This window comes from Chinchilla lanigera, unplaced genomic scaffold (genome assembly GCF_000276665.1).
Source record: "Chinchilla lanigera isolate Chin_1 unplaced genomic scaffold, ChiLan1.0 scaffold00054, whole genome shotgun sequence".
Lineage (NCBI taxonomy): Eukaryota > Metazoa > Chordata > Mammalia > Rodentia > Chinchillidae > Chinchilla > Chinchilla lanigera.
In genome coordinates, this window is record NW_004955455.1 from 4175677 (window position 1) to 4189710 (window position 14034).

General features: G+C 36.8%; 1 protein-coding gene across 11 annotated transcripts in view; it reads left to right on the top strand.

Moving 5' to 3' along the window:
* LOC102012925 (myotubularin-related protein 3) overlaps positions 1-14034 on the top strand; it is a 143922-nt gene that overhangs the window by 54963 nt on the left and 74925 nt on the right. For all 11 annotated transcript variants that reach the window (XM_005396231.2, XM_005396229.2, XM_005396230.2 and 8 more), the window contains one exon: positions 13434-13490. The gene's annotated coding sequence lies outside the window, so the exon portion shown is untranslated. The remainder of the gene's footprint in view (positions 1-13433; positions 13491-14034) is intronic.

A 14034-nucleotide genomic window follows, 5' to 3' on the forward strand; every position in this document is an offset into this window, starting at 1 on the left:
AATGATTCACACACGTCCGTGGGTGGGCATCTGCAGCCGGTGCATGGTGGGCCAATTGTGTCATTGTTTCTCTGTGTCATGGTTGTTCTCAATTGAGTGGCGGTGGCCGGCCTGAGGGCCGGTGTGCAACAGTGCTCACCGCCTCATGGCTCCACCTGCACCGGGGGCCCTCCTTCCGGGCGCCTGTGAGGGAGGGAGCGAGCCAGCCCAAAGACGGGTGCTCCCTGCCCGTGGCTCCCTGTGCGCCTGGGCCCCTCCTTCTGGGCACCTACTAGGCAGGGAGCGAGCCAGCCTGAAGACCGGCGCTCCCCACCCATGGCTCCCCGTGCACCTGGGCCCCTCCTTCTGGGCACCTACCAGGCAGGGAGCCAGTGGGTCGGAAGACGGGCGCTCCCCGCCTGTGGCTCCCCGTGGGCCTGAGGCTCTCCTTCCGGGCGCCTACCTCATGTGCATTAACCTTGAAAATAATATGCTAAACTAAATAGACCAGACACAAAAGAACAAATGTCGGCCAGGTGTGGTGGCACACTCCTGTAATCCTAGCACTCAGGAGGCTGAGGCAGGAGGATCATTGTGAGTTCAAGACTTGCCTGGGCTACAAAGTGAACTCAAAGCTAGCCTGAACTGCACAGCAAGACCCTGTCTGAAAAAGACCGAAAAAAAAAAAAAACAAAAAACAAAAAACAAAAACAACAACAAATGTCATATAAGTTTGCTTATTTATGGTACTTAGAGTAGGCAAATTCACACAAAGTAGAATAGTGATTACCAGAGCCTGAGGGGAAGTACAGGATAATTAGTGATTAGTGGGTACAGAGTTGCAGTTTGAGGTGATGAAAAATACCTGAAATGGATAGTGGTGATGGTTGCACAACAGTGTGAGTGTATTTAAGGCCATTAAACTGCACACTTAAAATCAGTTAAAATTATAAATACTGGGTATATGTTACTAAATTTAAAAAGAAAAAATATAGTGTAGACATTTGAAGTTTTCCATTTGTTTTTTTAGATAACTGGGTCATTTATAAAACTTTCTAAAGATTGTAAAGAAATAATAAACTGCGTGCTTTGAAATACAGTCAGTCTGTATATAACATCATTATTCATAATGGGAACAGGTCTGTGGAAAAGAAGCAAGAAATAATATATTTTAACTTTAGGGGGGCTGGGGATTTAGCTCAGCAGCAAAGTGCCTGCCTGGCAAGCGTAAGGTTGTGAGTTCAATTCCTGGTACCAGAGGAAAAGACAAAAGACAAAAAAAAAAACAAACAAACAAAAAAAAAAACTTTAGGAAAGATTGTATTTGTTCGTGGTTGCACACTCATCTGTAGGGACAAATACATCTTATTGCTGAATGGTGCACAACAAATTGAAATGGGTTATATTCATTTTTATTCTTCGTCGGGATAGAGAGGGAGGAGGGAGAGGAAGAGAAATGGATTGGTTTTATAAAGAGGTTAGGGTTAGACTTTGCTATTTAATGTTCTTGTGAGTAGTGTAAGTGGCAAAATAGGGAGTATGCCTACTTTATTTATTATTAAGTTCGAACATGGCAAAATAGGGAGTATGCCTATTTTTTTTATTTGTTATTAAGTTCGAACATGGCTTAGCCTCTGGAGGATAGAATTAGAGTTCAGAATTATCTGGACAAGTGACAAGAGGTTATAAAAGGTAAATATTTTTTGTTTAGGAACAAGTGTCAAATAGTGTTTTGTAGACAATGGATAATTAAACTGTTAATGGAATACAGTTTTGTGCGAGAGTGAATCTGTATAAGGCCTACAGTGTTCTTTGAAAAATATAATAGGGCATGTGTATAAGAAATACATTACCACTATACAAAGTCTCCTTAGTTTCTTCTTATGAGCAAACTGCTTAACATTAAATTTAGCATAAATAGTGAGTTTAATGGAGTGGCAATATGGTGTAGAAGTTTGCATTTGCATCTGTCAAGCCCTGCATTTCACCTAGATGATAAAACCTTAGGAAAGGTACTTCTCTCTATATATATACTTTTTTTGGCTATAAATAGTAACAACAGTAACTACAGAATTACTGTGAAGTTAGATGAATACATATATTCATATACAGGAATATATATTCATGTATAGTACTTCAAGAGTGCTCGACATGCAGGGAAGTGCTTAATAAAAGATAACTGCTAATAATAATACAAACTTAGCTGGTCATTCAGGTTTTTTTTTTTTTTGGTCTTTTTGAGATAGGGTCTCGCTATGGAGTTCAAGCTGGCCTTGAGCTTACTTTGTAGCCCAGGCTGGCCTCAAACTCGCAATGATCCTCCTGCCTGAGCCTCCAGAGTGCTGGGATTATAGGTGTGCACCACCACGCCTTGCTCATTCAGGTTATTAATGTGAGGTTAAACTTGCATGTTCCTTGACTAGGAGTGTTTTTTCTCTCTGTTCTTGCTGTTACTTTTTTTAAAAAATATTTTTATTAAAAAAAAAACTTGGTGGATAAAAAGCCTCTTTGTGGGCTTTTTATCTTTTTTTACCACATATCTCTTTACCACATATTACCATCAGTCATGTTGACGTAGTACCATTCATGTTCTTTGCCACTTACAGAAAACATAATACAAACACATATGATTGAAAAATTATCTTACCTTCAAGTTGAAACAAACTATAGTCTCATTTGTCTATGAACCTGTCAGATCTGTCTTTGTCAATGCAGGAAAGCTTGAGAAAGGGACAGAAAGGAAGCTGGTTCCTGAGATTGAAGCAAAACTGTTAAAAAATGGACCATAAGCTTGGTGTGGTGGTGCACACCTGTAATCCCAGCACTCGGGATGCTGAGGTAGGAGGATCATCATGAGTTTTAGGTCAGCCTGCACTACATACACAAGTTTAAGGCCAGCCTGAACTACATAGTGAGACCTTATCTCAAAAAAGCCAGATATAAAAAGAGGAACCATAAAAAAAAAAAAAAAAAGATGAACCATAAAAAGCAATGGCATGATCAGAGCAAGATAGTAAGACCTCATAATTTTAAATGATAGCTTTTTTCTTTTTTTAAAATATGAATTTAGTTTACACCAGTCTAGATTTTTAAAAAAAAATATTTGTTTAATTTATTTGATAGATACAGTATCTCACCATGTAGTTCAGGTTGGCCTTGAACTCACTATGTGTATAACCCATTCTGACTTCAAACTGATGGAGATCCTCCTGCTTTAGCCTTCCCCAGCCTTCTGAGTGCTGGGATAACAGGGTTCGCACCATTCCTGGCAGCCATTTCTTTTCGCATATCTGTGCTTGTTGAACTTTCATATGCTGTAACTTTGTTTCTTTAATTTTATGAAAAGTAAAGCAAAATTTCATAACCAAATAAGAGAATTGCAATAGTTAATACACTGTGTATCATCATTTTCAAGTAGTTACTTAGAGTACAAGACATAGCCTAGAAAGATTTTTATAAAGAAGAAACAGATAATAACACATAACATTACTTTCAGTGAACTAAGATAAATTAGTAGTATAAATGAAACAAATTAGCATATATATTAAAAATATTTTGAAACAACAGAATTTATCTCCATTTTGTTCTTTTATTTGTGCATATATCTATATCTATCTATAGATATAGAGATAAGATAAAGATATATATAGTGATTTTGGGTTTTTTTTGGAAACAGGGTCTCACTTTGTATTGCAGGCTGGCCTTGAACTCACTATATAGCTTCAACCTCACAGCAATCCTCCTGCCTCAGCTTCCTGAATGCTGGGATCACAGGCATGTGCCACCACACCTGGCTATATTTTGTGTTTCTTGGGTCGGGGATATAGCTTATTGGCACAGTGCCTGCCTGGCAAACCTGAGGTTGTGAGTTCGATTCCTGGTACCCCCAAAAATAAAAAGATATTTTGTGTTTGTCATGTAAGAGAAACAATGCAATATTTAAACTTCCGTGGGACTTAACTCACTTAACAGTATGTTTGCCATATGTCTTTGTTTTAAAACTTTTTATCTTTAAAAAAATCAGCCTTATATGAAAAGTGTCATTATATCAATACCAGTTCAGGAATTAGGATAGCTTTTGTGCAACTATTGAAATAAAGATAAGGACTAACATTTTAGCTGTTTTTTTTTTTTTTTTTTAAGCTGTTCTTATTGAAGAATTTTTTTACATATTAGTTGAATGATAGTTTACAGTTAATTATGATCACATATTATGCTATTAATAATGCTGAAACATGAAAATAGAAACTACTTCAGTTTTTTTTGTGGATTATGAGAATGACCAGCCATAATTATTTTTGATTACTTAGAAGAATTTTTAAAAGAACTTTTAGTACCTATCCCAGACCTCTTTTTTTTTTCTTTTTTCTGTTTTGGCACTGGGACTCAAACTCAGGGCCTCTCGCTTGCTAGGCAGGTGCTGTGCCCCTGACCTATATCCCCAGCCCTATCCCAGACCTCTTAAAGTGGGGTACATACTAGTTCGCTAATCAAACATTTTGTGTGTCTCTTGAGGGAGCTTGTAATAATGTGTGTGAAGGAAGAGAAAAAAGGAATTGGGAAGAGGGAGTAAGATAAAAGAGAATGCTAAACCATGTATATCAGCAAAAATGCAACAAAAGTTTAGTGGCTTGTAATACTAGAAGTCTGGAGATCTAGTTAGTAGAGAAAAGGCAGTCTGGATATATAGGGAATAACATAAATGATGGCAGGAATTTGGATTGAATGTAGACTGTCTTAGGAAGATTATTATCCTTATTTGTGGAAGATTTTGTAAAGAGGGTTCTCATTTGAGAGAGATCTTGTACTCTGAGAGTTAATGGACTGTAGAGAAGAATGGTTAATACTGGCTTGGCTTTACTCAATTAAGTGATGTTTTCTTACTTGGCCTTGAATACTCATGACTAAAATTTTTACTTCAACAAATTATATGACTTCATTATTTTGAACTTGCAGAGTTGATAATAACGGAGCTGTGACTTAATCTATTTTTTTATTACATGTTCGTGATACATAATAATTTTATTGTGGGAAGTTGGTACATGTACTGTACATACTACATCTTAAGCATACTAACATACTACATTTTTACTTCCCTTTCTCTTCCCCTCCTTCCCCTCCCCTGTGACTCATAAATCTTTCCTGACAGTTTATTCTGTATGAAGAATGATAGGTAGAAACATTGAATTTATAGTAAGAACTAGAATTAGAGATTTTAAATGGACAGTAGGAGTGCTTGAAACAGTTTATTGAAAGGGTAAGTAAAAGAAGGTCCAATGGTTACTTTCTCCTATTCACCTAAATTATGTTTTTTAATCTTAAAAAATAAGTTATTGAGCATGCTCTTCTTTGTTAGAAGAAACAGATAACGTAGTGTTCATTGTGTTATTCATTCATTGGTCATTGTTTTGAAGACATTAAGTAATAAATGTTATCTCCATTTATAATTAAGGAAATTAAGTGAACTTCTCAAAGTGACCAGTAAATTGTGGAGTGAAAATTCACACCCTAAACTGAGTTTAGAATCTGTGCCCTTACCTTATTTCTATTTGTGCAATGGGACAGTGGGACAGATAGAAATGTAAATAATTATAATGACATATAGCAAGTATTATAAATTGAAAGAGCTACATTGAAATTGCACAGTGAACTGTGGGGGAGCTTTCATAATAAGAGTAATATTTTCAAGTCAAGAATTAAGAGGATACATATGATTTATCTATGTGTATAATGTGGGGTGAGTAAATCAGGCAGAAGTGTAGTAATAACATAGATGAAAAACTTAAAAACTTCAACATTGTTCCATCTGGATATGTGTGTTATAGGACTTTTTTTTTTTTTTGAGACAGGGTCTCAGCACAGATTGGCCTCAAATTCAAAGCAGTCCTCCTGCCTCAGCCTCCCCAGTGCTGGAATTACATATGTATGCCTCCACACCCAACCATAAGGGCATATTTTTTGAGCAGGGACTTTTTGGAAATCTGCTGAAGAGATTTGTGAGAGGATGTTAAAACAAGCATTTACTAGGACCAGTTCTATTATAAATTCTGTTGTAAGACTTCTGTGATTATTATTATTATTGGTAATTAAGTTCTAATTAAATTTAACAAATGTTTCAGAATCATATTGCTAGACCAAGTGGTGATGACACTGCTGATATGGAATGGAAGGATGAATATAGGAAACTGGACCTTTCAAAGAGAGTAGTGGAAATTGCTGTCAGATTTTATTGCAGATATATTCAGTCAGATGGTTCCTGTCCTTGAAGAGCTAGAATGATTCTGATTCCCAGTGGAGTATTAACAAAAGAAGCTATGGTAGCAGGGAATAAGGCAGATGATGGATTCTTTTAGAAAAATGTAGAATTAGAGATGCTGGATTAATAGCCTAGAGGAGATTATTCTTAGTCCTATGCTAGCAGTGGCAGTGAGGGTAGCTAAAAATGGTGGGGGGCTCTCTGGTGGTGGTGAAAGCCTTGAGAGAGACTTACCATTTGTGTAGCAGAAGGTCTCATACTGTTGCCTTTGGCTCTGATCAGGCTTTGTCTTGGTTACTTTCTCATTGCTGTTACATACTACCCAACCCTCAAAACTTAAATGGTGAGACATTTATTTTGGCTCACGTTTTAGAAGTTTCAGTTGTCTCTGGTAGGCACAGCACCCCAACCCAGCTAATCTGCATACTGCTTATCAGTAAATGAATATTTTATTAGGAATACTAATATTTCTCCAGTTTTGTAAACAAACAGATTCAAAGTTCTGGCTTCTTCTACTTGGTTTTATGTAGACTAATAGGCATAAACAAAAACAACTGTCCTAAGGGATGGTCAGGGACCAAAAAGCTGAATAATAATGCAGATTATCCTTTAAGTACGTAATTTAACAAAAAGAAGAAACACATTTGAATTTTCGATTGCTGTCATTGCAATTAAAAACTGTTTACCTACAGGGGGCTATAAGCACATTCAGAGGAGACTGAGATTTTAAAAATAGAGGCAGTGTGAAGTAAAAAGAGCTTTCTTTTTCACTGGCCTAGTTAAAATTTATATTCTGGCAGTTAGGTAGGGAGCTACCCATATTTCTGAAAACAAGCCCCCAAAACTCAGGTAACTTCCAATAATCACACGTCACAATGTGGGCTCTGTTTACGTGGTAAGCTGAAATACCTACCTCTTTCTAAGCAGGTCTCCTTAGATTATTAAATGGCCAAGAGACCAGAAATGGTCTTAACCTAAACATTATCTTCAACACATTGCAGAAAAAGACCCACCCTTTTTAAACTAGCAATATTTATCTCCTGTAAACAGATGGATACATGTTGACTGCTATCCAAATAAACAGTGTACAGGAAGAAATAGAACTTTTTCAGCTAAAGCCAAACAAATAGAACTCATTGACATTCTTTACTTAAAAAAGGAAGGCAAAATACCAAGTTAAATAAGGGCTAAAAAATAGTTAAAAGAGATTTATCCTTTGCGCCTTTAGATAACTGAACCAGGCTGGTCTGGACTTTTGAATTGTCAAAAACTGAAAACTCAGACCAGCCTGGTTCATATTGAAGACAAAAAATGAACCTTGACATAAGAAACAGCTCTAAATAAAGGACTTATCCAAAATCCCTCTTGGGAATCTATTTGTAAAATTACTCATCTTCGTAGAGATTGATCATTTTGGGTCTTTTGTCTAAGAAAATTCAATTAAAATTTTATTCTTTGAATGGTACAGATTTTGTGGTTTAGTGTTAAGATACTTGAGGAGGGTAGAAATCATTATAACAGTGTAAATTTCTGTGAGCTTTTGGAATTTGAATCTTTCTGTTTTTATATGAATTGGTGGTAGGGAAAAGGAGAAAGGGCAGAAGAGGTGAAAGGACCACAGTTAACCTCTTTGCTTTCATTTAGAGGTTAACTGAAAGCAGGTAGGAGGGCATTAAGGAGCGTGTGGGAGTTATCTTCCCAAAGGTAGGCCTTGGAACTAGTCAAAGGAACAAATGTCAGGAATCTTTTCTCCGAGATTGTAGCTAGACTTTCTGATCTTTCCATAGCAATTATAAATACTGAATTATCTCTGCCTGGCACTTAGATAAAATAATGCTGCTTAGCTTTTAATTCAGTTAAGTTCTAGTGATTGAATGCTCAATTTACTATGTTCTTTTCGTCTTAACAACTGAGACTTAAATATTGCTTTTGTTCTATTAAATTGTTTTTTAGGAAATAAACATTTCTTCATTTCAAATGGTGAATCTAAGTGTGCTGCCTTGTAAAATTAATTTTTAATTCTTAATTTCAGTAGTAAAATGATGCCTCTTGTGATCTTTCACAGGGACATGGAGTAAAATAACATTACAGATTACTCATAGAACTTTCTCATAATCTTATTAATGGTTTATTATATCTGAGTTAAAGTATGAATGACTGTGTTCTGCAGAGAAGGTGATTATGAAGAGCCAGTCAGAACAAAGCATCTCTACTTTCTATATGAACATTAAAATGTTTACCCTTTTAAAGCGGATTCTTATATGTTGATCTTTGGTTTTAATCTTTCATGGCGATAAAGACATCATACTATATATGGTTGATGCTACCTCAGCCACACCTCTTTACAAAAATTAGGTTTAAAAGAATAGTTGTAAAATAAGTGACTTTAAGGGGTACCAGTCAGATTTGTTATTGATTGGATCATTTAATGATTTCTTAGAACATAGGTTTTCTCTTGTCTATTTTCTTGAGATGTGAAAAGGATTGAGGTGCTTGTGAAGTGCAGTCATCAAATCTTAATTTTTAAAACTACCAGAACATAATTGCTTTGCTCACTTTTGGGCATCTGCATTTAGGAAATCAACTGTCATCATTTGAACCATTAATGAAGATAAATGACCTATTTCAAATTCTCTTTTGCAGAGCCTCCTTTGAGGAATGTATTTAGAACCCTCACACATGTTAAAAAATCAATTTATGGGGGCTGGGGATTTAGCTCAGCGGCAAAAGCGCCTGCCTGGCAAGCGCAAGGTCATGAGTTCGGTTCCCGGTACCGGAGGAAAAAAAAAAACAAAAAGAAGCCACATACCGTGTACCACTAATGTCACAGAATTGGACAAAATTGGCCTTTTGGTCATTATCGTATTTGAGCTTTTGCTTATCATAATGACATTATCATTAGATTTGAGAATTGTATTGCTAGTATAGATGTGATCATAACCTGAAGTCTAGTGACAGTTTACTGGATATCCCCTACCCCTGGATGTTTTGTTTTGTTTAGCTTCTTATGATTTTAGCTTCTTATCTGTGACCCATAGCTGGCAGAGAATTACAGCATACTAATCATAAAGTTGCACTGGGGACCCTAAATACTCCCAACCCTTAGTGTTTCCAAAGAGGTAGAAAAGACACTTGTCTTCTGTTTTTACTTTTGAACATATTGCTTGGAGGTCTCACTGACCCAGAATACCAGCTCGGTTTTATGTCTGTTATTTTATTTATTTCAAAGCATAGTCATAAGTAAGGGAAAAGTCACCCTGTGATCATTCAGGCCTGTGAAAGGGTCATAGCTGATACTAGAATGGCTGGGTAAGGATAGGAATTTGTTATTGCTATCAACAGCACTGCCTGCAGTAGTATCCACCACTCCAGAATATTTGTGGGGTGAACATACTCCCACCATCTAGCATTGGGGAATGCAGCCATTCTTTTGAATTCTTTTCTTGTGTCTATTTTAATTTATACTTGTCAGCAGGAATTGAGGTTCGAAGAGTAAGCTTAAACCATAGTTTTACTCATCTTATAAATGCATCTTCCTTGCCTGGCATGCTGATGCATACCTGTAATCCTGTAATCCCAGCACTCAGGAGGGGGAAAGAGGAGGACCACTAACAGATTGAGGCCAGCCTGGGTTACAGAACAAGACCCTGTCTAAAAAAAAAAAACAAGGCATTCCTTACGTGGACTAATTCTACCAACACACTAAGTTTTGAATATTTGAAAAGTTAACAGACATAAGTAAAACATTAGGAAGCAGGAAGAAACATAATACAGTAGCAGTGAGACATACACATACACACCAGCTGTACACTGGAGTGATCTTCCTCCTTCAGCCTCTGGAGTAGCTGTGATTATAGGCAAATGCCACTCACTGTGCCTAGCTGTAAAGCTACTTCTTGAAATTTAACACCTTTGAGTTATTACTGTCTCTATACTTGAATTGTGGCCTGCATTTGTTTTGTAATATTCAGTATATATGCAGTAAAATCTGTTTCGTTTGTTTTTGAGATAGGGTCTCACTGTATAATTCAGGCTGGCCTTGAACTCACTATATAGCCTAGGCTGGCCTTGAACTCCTGGTGATCCCACTGCCACAGCCTCCTGAGTGCTGGGATTACAGGCATGCACCACCATTCTGGGCTGCACTTGTTTTTATATCAGTGAAAAATAAGGTTCTTTAAAACTATTTAATGTTGCCTTCTTAAAATTTTGAACTCTTAATTATCCTGCATTTGAAAAATGGGGTAAGGGTGTGTTTTTCTTAAAAACATATCCCAACCAAAAAGTGTTACTGTTTTCTCCTTTCCATTCCTGAACATTTTAGGAGGCCTGATTTGAGTCTCTTAGTTTTTCCTTATTTGGTTTAAATCTGATTTAAACACAGCTGTAATCCCAGTGTTTGAGAGGCTGAGGCAGGAGGACCACCGTGGTCCAACTACATAGCAGCCCTGTCTCAAAACAAAACAGAAACAAAGCAAAACAGAAGCCTGATTGATTTTTATAGTTGTGTGGTTTTGTTTTGGTATGGGGTTCAAGCCCAGGACAGTACTGTACTTTTATTACTCAGCTATACTCCCTACTTGTTTTTCTTTCTAATGCTGTATAAATAGTTAAAATTTTATGCTTCTTTGCCCTTGTTGAAGCCAGTGTGATAGATAGCACATAAGTGATCATGTAAACTACTCTGTGTAGGTGTTGAATATGTCCATTTCTTTGGCCATCTTGGGACCTCCGTGTCTTCCTTTTAGTCTCTTAGTCATTTCATTATCTTCAGAAGGCGACTTTGAGTATGTCGTCCAGGGTTCACTTCTCCATTGAAGCTAGTTATGGTAATCACTAATATCATACTATTTAATTTTCACGTATGTTGATATTTACATTCTTTTTAGGCTTATGTCTTACAATATAGAAAATCATGTCTATATCGTATACTGTGCTATGGTAAAAAATGTATATCTTAATTCAAATAATGTCAGAAAGATTTGTTACATCTTCTTTGGTGGTGAAACTTAAGGGTATCCTGAACACTTAAAAGATTAATATAAGGTTAACTAATCCCTACTCTATCCTTATATCCCTGGCTATTTGTTCATTAGTTCCTTGAATGTTTAAATATCCTTGATCGTTAGACCTTTTAGCTAATTGTTTAGCTTTAGCATAATTACATTCTACTGCTGTAAGTATGTAAATTTTCCAGGTCATATAAACACAACTACTTTTACTCTGAGGAATACATCTGGTACCAGAGAGCTTCTTTCAGACTCACCTTTTCCTGGTCCTTATCTGGGAAGACCCTTGGTGACATGAGGACAATTTTTTATTTTGCTGATATTTCACACTAATATGCTTCCTTTCAATCAGGATATTTGATTGTGTTTGTTGGGAAGAGGAGTCTTTGCTGGCATTGAAGCTGACTTGTCTCAGCCTTTTTGTTGAGTCTGCCTTTCATTGGTCTGTCTCTTGAAACTTTATAGGCATCTATGTGAATTTAGTATAAGTGCTTCTATATTAATGAATTGCACATTTTTGACAGAATAAATTGAATAATTTCTGAAACATGCTGGGTGGTTCTTACAATAGTGATTTCCTTGAATTAAGTGTAGCACTATAAGTTCATTCTCATTAATTGACCTGGTATGTATCTTGAACTTAATCCCTTTCCTTCCTGATTACCTTCTGGACATACATCTACATATCATAGCTGACCAGCTTCCTTGGAATTTGCCCCTCATTTCTTAATAATGTGGTCTTTTTTCCGATTCTTTTTGTTTTGAGATAGAGTCTCTTCATGCAGTTTTGGCCTTAACTCACGATGTAGTCCACGCTGGCCTCAAACTCGCTGTGCTTCTCCTTGTGTCAGTCTCACAAGTGCTGGGATTACAGAAGTGCACTACTACGCTGGCTAGTTCTTCAGTTTTTTGTTGTTGTTTTGTTTTTTTCTGAGACAGGGTCTTGCTATGTATAGTGCAGACTGGCCTTGAATTCACTTATGTAGCCCAGGATGGCCTGGAACTTAAGCGATCCTTCTGCCTCAGCCTCCAGAGTATTGGGATTGCAGGCACATGCCACCACGCCAGGCTTCTTTAGAGTTTTGATGTTTGGTAGTCTTGTTCATTTATTGACTTCATGTCATCCAAACAATCAGTTCCAAAGGATGGATTATGTCTGAAAATATTGCAAGAAGTTATCACAAAGGAATTAAGGTTGCTTAGGTCTTTTGTTTCTATAAAGTTCAGATTGTTGCCTGAATTCTTTGTGTTAACTAGAAAAATAGATCTCTGAAACCAATTATTTGTACAAAAGACCTTAAATTAGGAAGTCCAAACCTAGAGTGTCTGTAACCTTAGTTTTTTAAGTTACCTATTTCTGCACTGGGAAAGATTTTTCTGACAAGCTATCAGAAATGATGTTTGCTTGCCTGAGGAAAAACTCCTAAATAGGAGTATTTTTAGGTTCCTGGACAGCTTTGTTCTTGCAGTTCAGCAGTTCTGAAGGCTTGCTGAGGATTGACTAGAACCATTCTGCAGTTAAACATTGTATTACCTGTAGTTGAGGAAACAGTCCATAATGCAGCAATCTAAAAATCTATTGTCATGTTATTCTTACTGATATAGGGGAAATGCTAGATGTCAAATATACCCAAGATCATGTACCCTGAAGTTGAAGAATGAATTCTAAGAAACAATAGAAGAGTAGGAATATTTATTGGAGAAAGAGAATGGGGAATAAGGTTAGCTCCTGAGAGATAGGAGGGGTTCCGAGTGAGTTGCCAATGAGCCCATCTCTCAAAGGCAGTTTTTATAGAGCAAAATCATGAGGTGGGTTCAACATGGGTCAAAATTATGATCAATCAATAAGATTGCAAGTATAGTCGCTTAGGTAATACTGATCTAATGGTAGCAAAGGTGCATGAGTGACATCATTAACCTTGGTCAATAATCTATGGTCTTGGTCTTGTCTTTAGTTTTAGCAGTCTTAGTCTTAGTCTTAGCAGGTGGAAGAGGGTGGCCCAGCCCTAGTGAGAAAATGGGAAATTTCATCCCTCGAGGGCCCAGCCCTGTCTGACTGCCTACTATATTTCTACCTTACTTAGCTATCTGTAATATTACTGTAGAGAAAATTCTTGTAGGGAGATCTAAGTGGGTTAACTTGGTGCTTAGGATATTTTCCACTATAAAATAACTTTTTTCTTTTGCAGATTTCCTTGTGAAGCCTTGTACAGTAGTAGAAAAATTCTCAGGACAAACTTTATTTGGTAAGTTCATTCACCACCACCCTTCTGTTCCATAATCTTTCTGTGGTAATTTGAGGCAGGCAAAAAATTAATTTGCAAATTGATTGTGGGGGCCTGTTTGTCTCTGTCCATAATTATTTAGATGGATTTTTCTATGTTTAATTTAATGCCTCTACATAAGATTTTTTAATTTTCAATAGGACTCAGGCCAAGTTACCTTTTTTATATATAATTGTGGCATAATACAATGTTCTGTGCCTGATAACTTGTATTTAAATGGAGTTTTTATGAGTTAGAGCACTAATCTTTTTGTTTAAATCTTTTCATAAATCTTGAGTTTTTTAAAATTGAAGATGTGATGTTTCATCAGAAAAATAAATTTGTTGGATGTGGTGGTGCACACCTATAATTCCAGCACTCCGGAGGCTGAGGCAGGAAGATTGCAGGTGAGCTCAAGGCCAGCCTGAACTGCAAAGCAAGACCCTGTCTTAAGAAAAGAAAGAAAGAAAGAAAAAGAGAGAGAGAGGGAGAGAGAGGGAGAGAGAGGGAGAGAGAGGGAGAGAGA